Genomic DNA, 17,594 nt, shown 5'->3' on the forward strand with positions numbered 1-17,594 from the left:
AAGGCTGTGTTTGTTAGCAGAGGGTTGGTACTGTCCTGCCTCGGTGGAGAAGTGGAACTGAATGGTCATTTTGTGATGACAGTAATTGCAGCATCCGTGTAGTTTCACCCTCCAAGTGTTTCACTGATGATCATGAGCGCTGGGGTTGGTTCCACATTGACTTTGCAGAGCACGGGGAAGGTGTGTGGCATCTGTTTATGAGGTGCAGTGAGTGGTCTGTTGCTAGCCACTCTGTCTGTGTTGGCTTAAGCAAAACAGAGGAAGAGCACAACAAACAACTTTTGTTTGCTTGTAAATTTACTCTGTGGCTTCTTTTGGGAGGGGCTGTTATGATAACGTCTGATCTACATTCACATCTGCCTGTGAAGAACGTAGCATTTATCTTTCCAATGCAATTTGCTTTGCTGCACTGCCAGCAGGTTGGGTTTGGGTTTGTTTTGTTTTGGCTTTTAGTAGCTTTTTGGTTTTTGTTTTCCTGAAATACAACCTGAGAATTTGTATTGGCTTAACACTTAAAATGTAGCCAGGGGAAGGTGGAACATTCATCTTTATTGTATTTGTTTCTCTCATAATGAGACATTACTGTCTGTCGTAAAGGAAGCAGTCCCCAAGCCCAGGGAGCTTGCCCAGTTATTTTCTGCTTGCTCCATTAGCTCCTGTGCAGACCTCTGGTTTGGTTTTTTTTTTTTCCCCTTCTGATTTTGATTTTATTTTATTTTTTAATGTGCATGTGCTTTTCTACTTGTTCAATCCTGCCAACTGCTCTCTTCTGCTTGGAAATCCATTTCGGTAATGCTGGGCATTACACAAATTTGTTGAGGCTCTTAATGCAGATAACGGAGCGGGGGGTGGTGGTGGTGTGTGAGAGGCTGCTTTGGCCCACTCGGGCTGTGCCAACTTTCTGCTTCCCATCAGTCACACAGAGCTTTATGCTGCAGCTTGCTGGGGGCATAAAATGCATGCAGTAAAGAAAAATAAAGTTTAAGGAACAACTGGGGTGCTGTAAACGTTGCTTGGAGTTTGATTTACACAGTCCAAGCACAGCACAAATTGCAGGGCTCACTGTGCTCTGTGGAAATATCTCTCTGTGTGCCCTTTGTCCCCCCTTTTCCCCCTTTCCCCCTTTCTTTTCCCCCTTTCCCCCTTTTTTTTCCCCCTTTCCCCCTTTCTTTTCCCCCTTTCCCCTTTCTTTTCCCCCTTTCCCCTTTCTTTTCCCCCTTTCCCCCCTTCTTTCCCCCTTTCCCCCCTTCTTTCCCCCTTTCCCCCTTTCCCCCCCTTCTTTCCCCCTTTCCCCCCCTTCTTTCCCCCATGTTCCCCCTTCTTTCCCCCTTTCCCCCCTTCTTTCCCCCATTTTCCCCCTTCTTTCCCCCTTCTTTCCCCCATTTTCCCCCTTCTTTCCCCCCTTCCCCCCCTTCTTTCCCCCTTTTCCCCTCTTCTTTCCCCCTTTTCCCCTCTTCTTTCCCCCTTTTCCCCCCTTCTTTCCTCCTTTTCCCCTTCCCCTTTCCCATAACTAGCAATCATGGGATGGGAGCAGAGAGCCCTTCTGTAAATAGCTTTTGGGTCACCGCTGCTGTTTACTATTGCTGTGTATGGCAGGGTAATCACAGCTCCTCACTCACAGCAGTGCTCAGAACGAATTGCACCACGGCTGCAGGCCGCAGAGCTTCGCAGCCCCACATTTCAGGGCTTTGTTGTGTGCCTGGTGCTTTGGGGACCAGAGCTCTGGGGCAGGTGAGAGGCATCTTCTGTCCCCGAGTGCTGCATGTGGTTTGCAGGGTTTGTGTAGCCGTTCCCAGCAGAGCTGAGCACATCCCTGCCTCTTGTGCTGTTCTGGTTGCTTTAATCTGTTGAATTTATCCATGGCACTTTGCCTGGTGGAGAGCATTGGGAATGTTGTCAGCAGTGGCAGAGAAGGATGCCAGGCTGCTTGCTTTTTTTTCCTGTTGTTATTCTTCATAGTGAAGCCATACAGAGTCCATCCAAGGGCCTCATGGCAAGGGTTTAAGTAGCTCTCAAGCATGCATGGACTCATTGTTGAAGCAATGGAGTGGGCAGCCTACTCAAAGTGCAGTGTGAGTTTCTCAAAGTACAGGGTGAGTTTGTACACCTATGTTAATTTCTGACTTTACTACTAAGTTTTATTAAAAATAAAAGGAATGAAATCATTCTGGCACACTCCAGTAGCTACAGCACTTGGGAACTCTTCAGCTTCTCTCTTTTCTCTTCCCAAGAATAGTTGCAACACATTTTTTTTTTTCCCTTTTTTAGGACTTTGTCCTAATAATTACATCTGTGAAGATCCACTGGGATGGGTTATCCCACAAGCAGGATGATGCCCTTAAATGGAAACTAAGCTGCTGCAACAGCCAAAGTCTGAGGAGACAAAAAAATATGTCATTGTGGGAAAACTGAAGTTGCTGAGCACGGCATGGATGAGTCCATGCCGTGGAGCTGCAAGGTCAGGGAATGCTTGTTGGTGTGAAGAGGAAATGCTTGTGTCTTCTGAAGTGCTTGCTGCATTTGTTTTGTTTTAATTGCTGTGAAAATAGGAAAACACACCTCTAATAAAATACCCCTCAGGCACCCTCTGTAGAGCGGATGGGAGGCGTGAGAAAACATCTGAGGGAGATGGGGAAGCCAGTCTTGCTTTGTCAGCTCTTCAAGTTATTTGCTGGCTCCTGCTCTTTCCTTTCCCCCCCAAGCTGGTGGTGGTGCAGGTCACAGAATCACTAAGGTTGGAAAAGATATCAGAGATCATCAAGTTCAACCTATCACCCAACACCTCCTGGCTAACTAAACCATGGCTTCAAGTGCCACATCCAATCCCTTTTTGAACACTTCCAGGGACAGTGACTCCACCACCTCCCTGGGCAGCACATTCCAATGGCAAATAACTCTTTCTGTGAAGAACTTTCTCCTCACCTCCAGCCTAAACCTCCACTGGTGCAGCTTGAGACTGTGTCCTCTTGTTCTGGTGCTGCTTGCTTGGGAGAAGAGACCAACCCCCACCTAGCTACAACCTCCCTTCAGGTAGTTGTAGAGAGCAGTAAGGTCTCCCCTGAGCCTCCTCCAGGCTAAACAACCCCAGCTCCCTCAGCCTCTCCTCACAGGAGACCAGACCTCTCCCCAGCCTCATTACCCTTCTCTGGACACGTTTAGGTGTCTCAATATTCTTCTTAAATCGACGGGCCCAGAACTGGTCCTCCCCAGGCTGCCCAGCCACTTCCCTGGCCCCGCTGCCTCTTGGCCAACAATTTGGGCTAAATAATCCAATTAAGCTTTGCAGCTTATATAATGCTCTTGGCTTGAGGCAGCAGCCAGACTGATGAGGATACAAAACACATCTGGAAATAGTGTTCTAAACATACCACCATGGCTGGAGCCAAAAAGATTTGGACAGATTTGCTCATACGCACAAGATGTCCTTTGAACAGCAGGACATGTGCCTACGGTCTCCTTGCTGAAGGAGCTGAAGGTAGAAAATGCTCCTAGCCAGACACTGTTGCCCTGGCTGGGAAGCTTAATTGGCTTTCCTCCTCTCCCTTTGCCTTTGGAAGATCATCTGGCTCTTCCTCTTTAGCTCTGGGGGATAAGCCAGTCCCTGTAGGATGGTGATCAGAAAACAACCCGTGTTGCAAAGGCGGGAAGGATCAGGGAATCATAGAGTTGTTAGGGTTGGAAGGGACCTCAAGGATCATCTAGTTCCAATCCCCCTGCCATGGGCAGGGAGAGCTCACACTAGGATCACCAGCATCACTTAATCTGACTTATTATCTGGTAGCCATCACAGGAGTTATTTCAACTGAAGTGTAATTTGGGGTATAACTGGAATACAGCTCCAAAGAAACAGTCAAGGGTGTTTTCTGAGAATTCATCATAGCACTGGCAATTTATGCTGATGGTTAAGGACACTTACTGTTAAAACATGGGCATTTTACCTCAGCTTGAGGGTCAGGGAGAAAGAAGAACTCAACAATTCTGTGTTTGAAGTGGTGTGCCCAGCACAAACCTAGACAAAAAGCAGTGCAGGTTTTAGAACTCTCAGTCTGTTCTGCTGTTGATCTTCATTACTCTCAGTAGGGACGTGATGGGCATTAGCAGCAGAGTGAATTTCCCTCTGTGTGCAGTGATGTGCTCTCATAGTCTGATGGTAAGGAATTTACTTGTCTTTGCAGGTGTGCAAGGCTGGCTTAGCACTCGCATCCTGCCCACTCCTGGGCGCTTGCACAACTGCCAGCACCTTCCAAATCTGGGCTAGGGAAGGGCTGCAGGAGTACAGAACCACAGAATCACAGAATGTTAGGGGTTGGAAGGGATCTTGATCCAGTCCAACCCCCCTGTGAGAGCTGGGTCACCCAGAGCAGATCACCCAGGAATGCATGCAGGTGGGTTTTGAGTATCTCCAGAGAGGGAGACTCCACGACCCCTCTGGGCAGCCTGTAAATACCATCCCCCCCAAAAGCTGATGTGCCACACACACAGCTGCCAGGCTTGTCTTTGGGAAAACATATACAGGGAATTACTGCAGTCAGTGTGCTCTGGCTGGGTGGAAAACGAGTGGTGCCAGGGCTGCAGGGATGCCAGAGGTGATTTGGCAGAAGGGGATTGTTCCAGTCCCACTGGCACAATGATGCAACTCTGTGGCGTTCTGATACCAGCTTGGTGCTTGAAGTGGTTTGGTCACTTCCAGGCAGTACCCAGGGTTAGGTCCCAGGGCAAACCCCACAGCACCAAGGAGTGGGTGTGGGGCACGGGGCAGCGCTGCTTGGGGCTGTCCCAGTCCGCACCAGCATGGGGCTAATAAACACTCAACCCACACTGGTGGCACCTAGGATCTCTTTGATGTCACTGCACTAGCAAGGTTTACTCTGGCTTGTTATGGAAAACTTAGAACATTTTTTTCCCCAGTGTACAGATTTACAAGGCTGTCAGAATGTCCCTGCTCTCACCAGGCTTTGGCCATAGCCATGGGATTCTTCTAGGATTATCTTCACAGACATAAATACCTACATCCAAAGTGATGATGTTGTAGTTTATACATTGCAGTTTTTCCCATGGCCATAAAACTAAATGAGTTCCCCAAAAGAAGCTGTGTAGCTCGAACACTCCTCCCAGCCCAGGACACTGCTGGATCTCGCTCATTGCACTGCTCCTCTTCAGACATGGATTTGCTGGAGATGATGACACAGCTCTACCTCCACTTCGTCCACATTGCTATTGTATCTGACAGACTGGCTGCCCTCTCTTGATGTTTTTTTATGCCTAAAGAGGAGGAAAATTGGATTAGATTTTTCACAGCAAGGCACAGCAGTGATCCTGGGTAACGAAGCGGATCTCTGCGTGGGAAGCTGGGTGCAGGGTAAGTTATTAACAGGGGACTCATCCCAGGTGATTTGCTTTATGGGCACCTCCTAAGGGCACTCCAAAGGCTAAACATTTCTTCCTGTGCTCACATGACAGCTTTTAGTGCTTGGCAGCCTGGGTGGTCAGTGAGAGACCATCTCCAAAGCATTGTTTGGATGCCCTGGAGTACAGAAACAGCCTCTCAGGCACTACAGTCCAACAGTAAAACTCTTTGTCCGGAGGGAACAGGGGCTCAAATTGAGCTCTAACAGCTTGTGCTGCAAGTATTAAGGACAGTTTCCATTAGGGTGAGTCAAGCTGCTTTTTTTCCCCATGCCATGCTGAGCCTTGCTCCCCCATGGTGGGATTTTCCCTGGGTTTTGACCTCCTGGCACTCCTGGGGCAGCCAGACTGCAGTGAGTGGGGTCAGGCCCTGCACTCTCTCACTCCCACTGGTGTCCTCTGCTGTGATTTCATGCAGTTTAACTCCTTCAGTACGAGCTGTGGCTTTGCTCAGCTGTGCTTGGGCTTCATCTTATGTGAAAGCCATTTCTGTCCTCTGTCTTCACCCAGCAGCTGTGGCTCCTCCAGTGCTCTGTGCTCTCTCTCTCGTCTTCTCCTCACACCTCCCTGAGTTTAAAAATGTCTGAGCTCTCGGTCTGAGTATCTCAGCAAATCCTCCTGTCCCAGTATAAAGCTGACTGATTGATTGATTTCATCCTGAGGAACAGCTGGGGATCAGAGAATCAGAATGGTTTAGGTTGGAAGGGACCTTTAAAGGTCATCTATTCAACACCACCACCCGCCCCTCAGTGAGATCTTCAACTAGATCAGGTTGCTCAGAGCCTGGTCCAATCTGACTTGGAATATTTCCAGGGATGGGGCATCTACCACCTCTCTGGGCAGCATGTTGGACCTACCCAGCTCTCTGGGTAGCCTACTGACAACCACTGGATGGCAGGACACTGCTGGGGGAGCCATGGCTGGATGCTGCAGCACTGTGGTCTCCAGACAGCCCGATTCAACCTCCTGTGCATGCTCCTGTGAGGATGTACGTCTGCGCTGGTGCTTAAAATGCAACTGTTTAGTCACAGAAAACTCTCTCCATGGGCTTTGAGGCTGCTGGGCACAGGTCATGTGTTGCCAGGAGGAGATTGGGGCTCTTCTCCTTGCAGCAGGCAGCCCATGCATCTCACATTCTCCTTGCAGCACCTAAACATGTCAAACCCAATCTTTCTGTAACGTAGCTTCCCTCTGGGTGGAAAATCTGGCAAACTGAGCCCCAGCAGCCCACGCAGCAATTAGCATTACCTTATATATGCCACCAGGAAAGGTAACGGTGTGTGAAACACTGAGAACCCAAATGCATTTAAATAGATGTGTTGGAGGGAAATGGGAGGCGGGAGGTGCACATCTCCCCTCACAGCAAGCATCAAGTGTCCTCTGCCAGGACTAAACGGCACTTCAGGAATAGTCATGAGATTAAGCATAAACGCCACGGTCTTGTGGTCCCAGACAGCGGGAAGCATGCCTATTTTTGGAGGTGGTAAGCAGCATTCTGTCAGGCTGGATGCATTGTCTTGAAGCCATTAGGTAAAGTTACCGTTGCAAGAAAGCAAAAGCTCTGGGGATGTGGTTTCACAACCCATTTAAGCGGCTCTCTGTTTGGGCTCTTGTCCAAAAGGGCATCCTGATTCCCATGTGCTTCCTTTGCAGCGCTGGCTCAGTGGTATCTGGCCAAAAATGAAGCCTACAACAAGGCTGTTTCGTTTTCCAGCTGGATGAGCCCATGGATATGGTGGCCCGTGGGGCTGCAGGGGTGTTGGTGCTGTCCAAAAAGAGGCACGTTTTGGCAAGCCTGGCTTGAGATTACCTAAAGTCACCCTGCCTGGAGCTTGGCTTGAGCGAGTAGGAGATGCCAGTAACGTTTCTGAACAGCAGCTTGTTGAGAAGCTTTCAGGCATGGTTTAATAATCAGCCAAAGGTCTTAGCAGTAGGACACCCTTGTAGTCAGCACCCTCCTCCTCCCCCAGCTGTTTCTTTTCTACCCTTGAAATGTCCTGCAACCCCCACCTTGTGCTGTGCCATCACATCTGTGGTGCCTCACAGCAGAGCTGGGCTGCTAGAATAATGCTGCTGTTGCTGGCACAGGGCTGGCAGATAGGCAGCTAAGCTGCTGTTGGGTGTGGGACCCAGCTCTGGGTTAGTCCCTGTGGTTTTGCACAGGGAGCAGTTTACACTACTGCAGGTTGCTGTTGGTGGCAAGTGGGGAACTCTCTCTTGCTTGTCCTTCCAGCGAGGTGTGTTCTGCAGGGGGACAAAAATGAGGATTTTTCTCTCTCATTGCAGTCTAAAGCAGGCTGGTGTGGTTTGGGGGTGGGGGGGGAGTGTTGACATTAGCTGATAACCCTTTCTCATGTTTTCTTGGCTGCTGAATGAGAAAAGGGAGAAGTGGGTCTCTTCCTACTCTTCTTAGCAGTATGTTTTTCTTCCCAGGAATTATCCTAGCCTATAAAATGAAACAAGAGCCCTCAGATAGCATCAACCCTTGTAGCTGGTCTAAGAGTGCTCCTTAATGGCAATGTCTTGTTTTTCTCTGGAGAGCAGAAAATGTACCCCATTAAGCGCTCACGTTACAAGCCCTGCACCCTGGGGGATCAATATTTCAAATATTAATGCTGAGTAATTTTTAAAAGGTTCTGGATGCATTTTTATTTTAAGCATTCTGCAAATTATTTAAGACTTCTGAAGCAAAAGGCAATTCAGATCAGCTCATCCCCTGACCAGTGTGTGGTGACTTTGAAAACCTGCTTCTCCCCAGCAGCAGAGCTGTGGGGCCTAGGGACGGTAGGGAGGGCGTCTTCTGTCGGCTGCTGCGGATCTGCGGGTGGACAGGATGCACAATTTGCATAGGTAGCAGGGCAAAGGGAATGCTCTAAATATCTTTTCACTCTAAGGCAGTCACATGCATTGCAAATGAGTTACTCTTCTGGAAAAAAAGAAGTCAAACCTGACTTGTGCTGAAGTTCTCAGCTATTAACATCAGCAGAGCCAGGGACTCCAGCCAGAACTTCTGTGATTTCCTTGATATCCCTCTACTTGGTACATTGCTCTAACTTTTCCATATGTGTTTGCTGATTTATACTTCATTTTGCTGCTGCAAATTTCTTTCATCCCCCTCAGCCATGCCAAGAGCTACATATGTTATTGATTAAACACGTTCCCCCTGTTCCAGGATCTCGGCTGTTCTGAGGCTGCTGTTAACTTCAGCGGAACGCCGAGCGCGATGGTCGAGCCGTGCAAGGAGGTGCAGAAACACAACCTCCTGCCACTTATTGCTGCTAATCAATAAGTTACCCATCCATTTGTAAAGGGGAACTGGTTTCCCCCCCCCCTACACCTGCCCCTGCTGCATCTCTCCCGAGATGGGCTGAGCTTGCCCGTCAGCTGTGAAGTCCTGGTGGCTCGCGGTGGTTTGTTGGGAGGGGATGATGATGATGTTGGATTTTAGTAACGTTGGGAGGAGGATTAACACAAATTTCATCTCAACTCCTTCACAGGCAATTAGCAACAGCTGCTGCTAGGAAAGGGCGTGATGATTAACACAGTGACCTTCGCAAAGATCAGCTTCCCTTCTGGGGGGGGTTCCTTTCCGATGGACTTGCAAGCCATTAGTGCTAGGCACAGCGTGGGATGCGTTGGGTGCTTGGGGTTTGGTGGAGGAAGGCCTCTGTTTCATTATTAATGTAATTAGGTGGTAATAAAAGGGGATTTCTTGTTAGCTGTGAGGCATCAGCTCTGCTTCACCATTTTCTCCTTTAAAGCTCTAGAGTTGGGTCTTGCCAGCACCCGTGGGGATGTGGTCCTGTGACCTCCAGTCATCAGCTGTTTCCTCAGGGTTGTTCTGGTTCAGGAGATTTTACTCACTAGCTTTGGGTACTCAGTGAGAGAACGAGGCAAAAGGGAAAGAAATCCAGTCTGGAGGTTTGCAGGTGGTGAGAACCAAGCAAATCCAACTTGGGTCTTTATTGCACGTGATGGTTTGCAATCCTGCATGAAGCTGACAGCCACAAGTGATAAGGAAAACACCACATGGCATGGCCAGTGCCAGGACTGATGTGCTGGACCTCTATGATATGCAGATGAGGCTGCTGCAGGTTCCTGCAAGTGCATTTTCAATACAGGAGAGCAACCCCCTTTCTGCTGTGAGTCTGTTCCCTCTGCCTTTAGGTGCATCCAAGAGCATTTTCCCTGCCCGTGCCACAGAAGGATGTTGCATTAGGTAACTGCATCTTCTTTTTCACCATAGACAGGTTGGCTCAGTCAGGACTGACCTCATGTGCAAGCTCCCAGTCTTTCCCATCCCTCTTTCCCCCCGCTTTCTGTCCACCCCTCACCCAGGTTTGCCTGTGTGATGTCCTCACTTAATAATCCTGTAGAGCTGCAATTATTTCGAGGTTTAATGACCCATGATTTCTGTAATGCTTTATTTTGTTCACTTTCAGCATGTTTTGATTCCCCAACCAAATAAAGAGTATTAAAAAAACACACACTAAGAACAAAGCCTTTGCTTTCCATCTGAGAGAAAAATGCTTGGAAAGCTGTATTCCTGCTGCACAGGTAAATAATTAGACTGCTAATGAATTAGTTTTGCTTTGAAGGAGAAAGCTGCACTGTTCCTCATTAGGTTGTGAGGAGAGACACAGAAATTTGGAATCCTTCTCTCAAGAAACAGGGAAAGAGGCTGAGGGAGCTGGGGTTGCTTAGCCTGGAGGAGAGGAGACTCAGGGGTGACCTTATTGTTCTCTACAACTACCTGAAGGGGGGTTGTAGACAGGCAGAGTTTGGTCTCTTCTCCCAGGCAGCCAGTACCAGAACAAGAGGACACAGTCTCAGGCTGCGCCAGGGGAGGTTTAGGCTGGAGGTTAGGAGGAAGTTTTACACAGAGAGAGTGATTGCCCATTGGAATGGGCTGCCTGGGGAGGTGGTGAAGTCACCATCACTGGAGGTGTTCAGGAGGAGACTTGATAGGGTGCTTGGTTGCATGGTTTAGTTGATTAGGTGATGTTGGATGATAGGTTGGACACGATGATCTTGAAGGTCTCTTCCAACCTGGTTTGGTCTGGTCTGGTCTGGTCTATTCTATTCTATTCTATTCTATTCTATTCTATTCTATTCTATTCTATTCTATTCTATTCTGGGATTGCCAGTCTGGAGGAGGCTTGGAAGCACTGGCAGGGCAGGGATTTACCCCACCTTGGTCTCAGCCCCATCTCGTGGTGCCTCTGTGCTTGCTGCAGCTTCCAGCCCTTTGCTGTTCTTTCCATTCCTCCGTTTCAGTGCTGTTCTACGGGCAGGAGCCCACGGAAATAGCAGCCTTTCCCCCTGCAACACATTTCCTTTTATCAGTCTCAGGTTAATATTTGAGCTGAATGGTTAGTTACTCCTGTATGTTGAGACAAGGTGAATGGAAGCCTGTGATGTATTTTCATTATATCACTCTGGTTTACATGCTTTTCATCAGGAGCCCTATTATTATGCCCACCCTAAGATGAATAATCTCATTATTGTTTTTTCTTTCCTCACAGAGCAGGGTTGTGGGTTTGTTTTTTTTCAGGCCTTTGATCATTCTCATCACCCTCTTCTAAAGCCCCTTTTAAATCTGTAATAATACCCTTGTTGGTTTTTTTTCAGATGAGGTGAAAACGATTCTGGGATTAGGCAGCATTATTTTAACAATGCTGTAATCTTCATACTATTATTTCCTCTCCTGTTCATTAAGCAAACGAACAGCTTGCTTGCCTCCTTCTCCATCCTCCTGGTTGTTTTTCTTTCACTGAATTGCTGCTGCCTGCACAGCAGCAGCATCAAGACACGCTGATGCTCTTGGTCTCCTTCCTACTTCATATAGTTAATTAAGAGCCAGGTGAAAAATACCTTGATTCCCCCTGATGAATTTGCACCTCTCAGGTTTGGTGTTAATTTGACATCCTCTAGCCTTTTTCTCCTGGTCATTTGCTTCTTTTCTGGCTTTGACAAACTTGTCTCTAGGCTCAGCTATTTGGCTACTTGACAAATTCATCTCCTTCTCCAGATCCTCACTACAGCTATTAGGCAGTGGGTTTAATACCAGTCCCTATGGCTCCCTCTGCATGGTTAACCTTTCGCTGTGATGAAAAATCTCTATTTCATTTCATCTCCGTTCCCCTCCTTAGCAGTTTTCCAGCAAAGTGAGTCGCCATCTGATTTCTGCATCTTGTGAAATCCCTTGGAAAGGGTTGATCAGCCCCCCGGGAAAATCAGGACTGCTTCCTCCCGCAGATGCTGCTGGTGGTTTCTACCTGCTGGGGATTTCCGTGCCCGGCAGTGCTTTTGTTCGGTGCTCAGGAAGACCCAGGGGATTGGCAGTGATCTCAGAGCTCTTTGTACGGTTCAGTGTGATTCACCCAGGGAGCTGCGCTGCAGAAAGGGATCCCAAACCTGCTCTGCAAGTACCTGAGAGTGGTCTGACAGCTTCTGCTGCCTTCTCTGCCCTGATCCAAGACATTTTAGGCGTAAGTGATGGGCATCATTGCTTGCTTTCCTAATTGCTGCGTTTCTCTATCCTTGCTTTGGAGCCTGCATGCCTCCTGCAGCTCCTTGGGGAGCGTTTTGGCTCTGGGTGCAGGCACCCCTACAACTTGCTCTCCTCTCTGAAAGGGGCATCATAATGTTTGCCATCCATGCCGTGGCTCACCATCCTCATACTGGGAAATCTACTCATCCCCATCCTTGAAAACTTGCTACTTAGGGCTTTAGGAATTAAAAACAAACCCAACCCAACAGAAAACAACCCCAAACTTTGTGTTAGTTTGTTTGGGGTTTTGTGTTTGTTGGGGTTTTGTTGTTGTTGTTGTTGTTGAAGGATCTCTGTGAATGTCTGAACTGTGAATGTCTCAACTGCAAACAGTTGCTCCTACTTTGGAATAATAAGGTGCAAGGGGGACGTGTTTTCCTCTCTTCTTCTAAGGACATGTGTGCTGAGACAACATTAAGCTCCAGCCAGGAGACATGCAAGAGGAGTATGATTAAAACCTACTGCTGCAAAAGGAAGGAATGGTGATTCCAGGGTACCCCTATTCCCTGGGTAGAGCCTGTCAGTGAGGAGATGCACTGCATCTCTATTTCATTGCAGGGAGCTGTGGAAGGTTGAGGTGCTGTTAAGTACAGCACAGGCTCTTATTAAATGGCTATATTAAAAAAAACACATATCCCCCCCCCAGACTGCAGCTGGTGGAGGCAGTGGCTTTGTTTGAGGATCATTTTTTCAGACAAGCTGGCTTTTAATAAGCCTCTTGTGCCAGCTGCTGTGTTAGCTCAGCATGACAGTGCTGGGGTGGGATACTCATGCCCGGCAGCTCACCCAGGTGCAGCCCAAGAGCTGCCATGGCACTGGGCTGGGCGGCTGGGTGGGTGCTGGCTGTGAAGGGTCACTCCTGCTGCTATTGCCAGCACACTGGGTGTGGAGGCTGGCTGCTGGGTTTGGTAACATGTCAGAGACCCTGGTACTGCAGAATGGTGCTGCCTGCACTCAGGATGGTGCTTGAGCACAGGCTCTAAGTTGGGGGGGCAGTGATGGCACCAAGATGTGCGTTGGGGTGATGCTGGCATCGAAATACATCACTCAGGTCCAATTCAGGGTAGCACACACAGTGTGTACTGACTGGACTGAAACAAAGTGTAAATAAAGGGCAGGGGATGAACAGGTTCTGTCTTCTGTAAGCTATTTTGAGGGCTGCTTTGGCTGCTCATGGCTGTAACAATGGCTCTGGGGCTTGTCCACCACCACTGTAATACAGCTCTTTTGCTTAGGCTGGATGTTAGGAAGAAATTCTTCACAGAGAGAGAGATTGGCCATTGGAATGTGCTGCCTGGGGAGGTGGTGGAATCACCATCCCTGGAGGTGTTTAGGAAGAGACTTGATGGGGTGCTTGGTCCTATGGGTTAATTGATTAGATGGTGTTGGATGATGGGTTGGACACAATGATCTTGAAGGTATCTTCCAACCTGGTCTGGTCTATTCTATTCTATTCTTTCAGCTGGGAAGCCCACATGCCACCTCCTTCCTTCCCTGGTCCCTGCCCTTCCTGCTGCTCTCTGCACCTACAGCTGTTCTCTTAATAACCATGAGCATTCTACTGGTCCTAAACCCTCTGCTTTCCATGTTATTTTTTTTGTCCATGTGTTAACTACAAATTATAACAGTGATATCATAAACAACCTTGGAAAAGTTTCTTTAACTTACCATAAAGAAGCTCAAGGTCTCTTTTAAGAGGCAGCAGCTAGAAAATGTCTGGTTTGAGTCAGTATCCAGGTGGTTTGGGACACAGTGGAGCTGTAAATGCCACATGATGTTTGCTGAATAAAGCACCCTGTTTGCTGTCTGGCAAGGGCACTGCTGAACTGCTCTCTCTTTCTTTCTGTGGGGATGAATCAGCCCCCAGCAGAGTAACTACAAGGGCTGGAGCCTTTTGGGAGGTCCACCCTGCCAGGTAATGTCAGTCCCCGAAATCTGGCCTTGACTGTGGTGGATTTGCTGCTTGGCATATCTTGGTGCTCAGTTCCTTAAGGCAAACCAAGTCCTCAGTGGCTGCAAGCATCCTAAGGTGCCAAAATACTTATGATTTTGAAAGATGAATCTAAGGCTGAGAACAATGATCTGCTGGCTTGTGGAAGGGGAGATGATGTATCTCATCTTGCTCGTCTTACAGGAGCACAGTTAGAGCTTCTTTAGATTGGAAGGGAAAAGCCTGCTGGATCTTCATCCTGCCTGGCAATGGCAGTGATTTTTGGGGTGTGTTTTGGATGCTGAAGTATCCTTCCTTTTTCTTTTTGCTGCTTGAGACAATGTTTTTACTGTCACAACTTACCTGCAGCTCCATGGACACCAGCAGAGTCGCTTCCCTGGGGCTTGGTGGGGGCTACTTTGGGGGTTTATATTTGGTGACTGTCTAGGACTGGTCTCTGGAAGGGCAATATTGTGCTGTTAATGGGATGAAATGTTTGTTGTAGAGTTACTGCTGCTTTCTGTGTACCTGTGCAAAGTGCCTGACCTCTCTGTGCCCCACTAGCCGTCACATTGGCACATAAAGCAGGACTAAGGTTTCTGACATCTCAGGGGCTGGATTTAATTCACTGACAGGATGTAGTAACTCCTTCTATCCACGTCAATGGTCTGGTGGAATTCTGTTAGCCAAGTATCTAATGAATGCTGTGATTCAATCAGGGCAAATCTAGAGCATCATGCACGGAGTGATGCCAACATTATAGAAATCATGAACCATCAAAACCAAATCCCTGATCACCATCTAACTCCAGGAGTGCCTGCAGATGCCTGGGGACCAAGTGAGATGTGGGCAGCCCAGGTGTCTGGCTGGGCTGGGGACAGTGGTGAGCTGGGGTGGCATGGCTCAGCAGCTTGGTTCCCCTTGCTTCATTGGCTGGAGTTTTGGATAGAACAGAATAGATAGCAGATGCTGTAGCCTGAGGAGGGGGTTGTTGGTGTGCTCTGGAGTCCTCCCAGGCCCTTGCAAGTCCTGGAGGGGGAATGGTTATTAATTAAAAGGGTGTTTTAAATAAAATGAAGGAGCACAGTTGGTGCAGAGAAGTTTTGTGTTGACAAGTGAGTTTCTGCTCCAGCTCCACCTGTGCTGTGAACTGAGGACCACACTTTATTCCAGCTGGTTTGGCCCTGGGAACTCTTGTGGCAGACAGGTTAAAAGGTGCAGTTGTGCTCTTGAAGCCAAGATTTTATGAAGATAAATGGTTGGGAGGCTTGGGGGTCGTTTTTAGTCTTTTTATACTAAGTCTCTTGAAAGTCTTCCTAATGAGAAGCAAATCCAGCTAGCAAAGTCTTTGCAGTGGCTTTTGAAAAGATTGAATTGGAGAGAAATCTTTGGCTTTGGCCACCAGTCTGCTCTGCTGGGAGAGGTTATCTGCAGAGAACAAAACCCAAAGTAATTGGTCCTGAAATATGGACGTGTTTAAAATGCACCACAGGCTCCCTGGGAGGCTGGAGTGTGATTTGAAAGACTAAATGCAGAATCCAGAATGATAGCATCCCTGACTGTGGATGTAGATATAGACATATGGATGACCATGTCAGATTTGAAGGTGGGGGTTTTGTCAGCTCTGATCTGATTTTGTGCCCATCTGCTGCTTCAGGATCAGATTAGGTATTTTGCTTTCACTCAGAAACTGACAGTGGATAAACAGAGTGGACACAGATGTTCCAGCCCTCACCTCTGCTAGCAGACATAGTTTGCACTTAATGATCACTTAAATAAGAATGAAGCTACAGACTTCGCAATCACTGAGAAGTACTTTTGATTCAAAGGATTCTGTCTTGGATGGGGGGAAAAAAACAACAACTTTGGGAAGCTGCAGGTCAGGTCTGCAGAGCTCTCTTAAGGCACCTAGGAAGCAGCCTGTGAGCCCCACCAGTGTGTGCCCATCCATTCTGCACCACTGCTTGCCAGCTGCTGGGAGAAGAGCCCAATCAAGCCTTGCCTGCCTGCTGCTTCACCAGCAGTTCACAGTGTCACTCAGCAAACCCAGCACAGGGATCTCAGCTGGAGAACCCAGCTGAAAAAAATGAAGCCAGGCATCTGTGGCTGGGCACAGCTGGGGCAGGAGAAGGGAGCAGAGAGGGGAGATGTTGGTCAGTGAGTGATGCTCAGCCAGATGCTTCCTACGGCCACTGCCCTTCTGCCACAGGCTGCTCCTCCCTCCAGGGACACAGCCCCAGATCTGAGCTCTGCTCTGGTGAGCTCAGGGATGGACAGATGGCAGCCAGTGGCCAGCTGTGCCCAGCGCCACTGTCCCTGGCCTGCAGAGAGGCAGCTTGTAGGGAACAGCTGGATGCAGACAGGAAGCTGTGCAGCCAGAGACCACTGAGTGCAAATGTTAGACCTGGCAGGGTGAGGAGTGGGCACTGGGCATGCACAATGTGTGCTGCAAGGACTGCAAGTCTGGGAGGTTTTTGTTCTCCCACATCTGTCCTGCAGACCGTCAGCCTAACACTGAATTTCTTTCTTTATTAAACCAGTCTATTTTAAGCCCAAAGCAAAGTGCTATCTCTCAAGAAAAAGTAAGCTGAGTCTAATTTATTTATTTTCTTTAAATATAGTTATAGCTAGGAGTTTGTGTCCTGCAGTGCTTGGAGATATTTTAAGAGCTCTGCTGTCTTCTGCTGGGTGGCAGGACAATAAATATGTAGATGGGGAGTGCTGCTGCTGCTTTGAAAGGTAAGTAAAGGATCTGTGCTGAACTGACACTAGCTGAAAATTTTGTTCAGCCTAATTAGCAACAAATCAGTTCTGTGTCCAACCTTGCTTGTAGAGAGGGGAGCCAATTTCTCCCCTGCCTTATCCTCGGCTGCCCTTTGTGGCTTTTCAGAGCCTCCCCTGGCTGGGCGGCCGAGCGCTCTGCGAGGACGGCAGATCTGCATCCACGTGCCAGTGCACACCAGCAAGTGCAAAGTGGCATTGCTGGAAATTCCTGGGAAGCTGTGCCAGTCTTGGGCTTTGTCTGGGACTGGTAGAGCTGTCACTGGGACTGGTAGAGCTGTCATTGGGACTGGTAAAGCGTCACTGGGACTGGTCACGATCGATCAGCTTTTACATTTCATGCAATTTTAATTAAAGGATGGAAAGCCTGCGAAGACAGCAGAGCACTGGAAGAGCACTGGAAACAAATACAATTTCACTTCCAACCATTAGCTTGAAAAGCAGCAAATGGTTGACTGCACATCACCATTGCAGCCTAATGAAAAGTACAGCTCTCGGCTTCGGCGGGCAGGTCATTAGTGACTGAATAATCAGTGACATTTCCCTTCTAAATCTGCACAAACGAAGTGCAGTGCTCTGGAAAAAGCCATTAAGTGTACAGCCTGCCTTTACTCCGCTCCAGGTATTGCAGAACAAGATCTAATGGCAGCCTTTAGCTGTGAGCTGGCTTTGAGAGCGTCCCCAGGATCATAACCCCCTGCTATGCCCACAGCCAAATGCTCCCAGCCTTGCACAAGCATGTTCCTGCCATCACGTCGTGCAAAGACAGAGAGTGAAATTGGTGCCTTGCTGGTGTTCACAGATGTAGCCAGTAAAAGATGCAAGTAGGAAAACCTATAATCTGGAGTACTGGGGAGTTGAAAAGCATATTCTTATGTCAGAGGTACACCAGCAGGCAAAGGTCTGGCTCATTGTGGAGTCAAT

General features: G+C 48.4%; 1 protein-coding gene across 1 annotated transcript in view; it reads left to right on the forward strand.

The window, feature by feature from the left end:
• The window catches only part of MGAT4B (alpha-1,3-mannosyl-glycoprotein 4-beta-N-acetylglucosaminyltransferase B), a 55,470-nt gene that overhangs the window by 19,386 nt on the left and 18,490 nt on the right, over window positions 1–17,594 (forward strand). The window lies entirely within an intron of this gene.

This window comes from Dryobates pubescens, chromosome 16, assembly GCF_014839835.1.
Source record: "Dryobates pubescens isolate bDryPub1 chromosome 16, bDryPub1.pri, whole genome shotgun sequence".
Taxonomy (NCBI): domain Eukaryota; kingdom Metazoa; phylum Chordata; class Aves; order Piciformes; family Picidae; genus Dryobates; species Dryobates pubescens.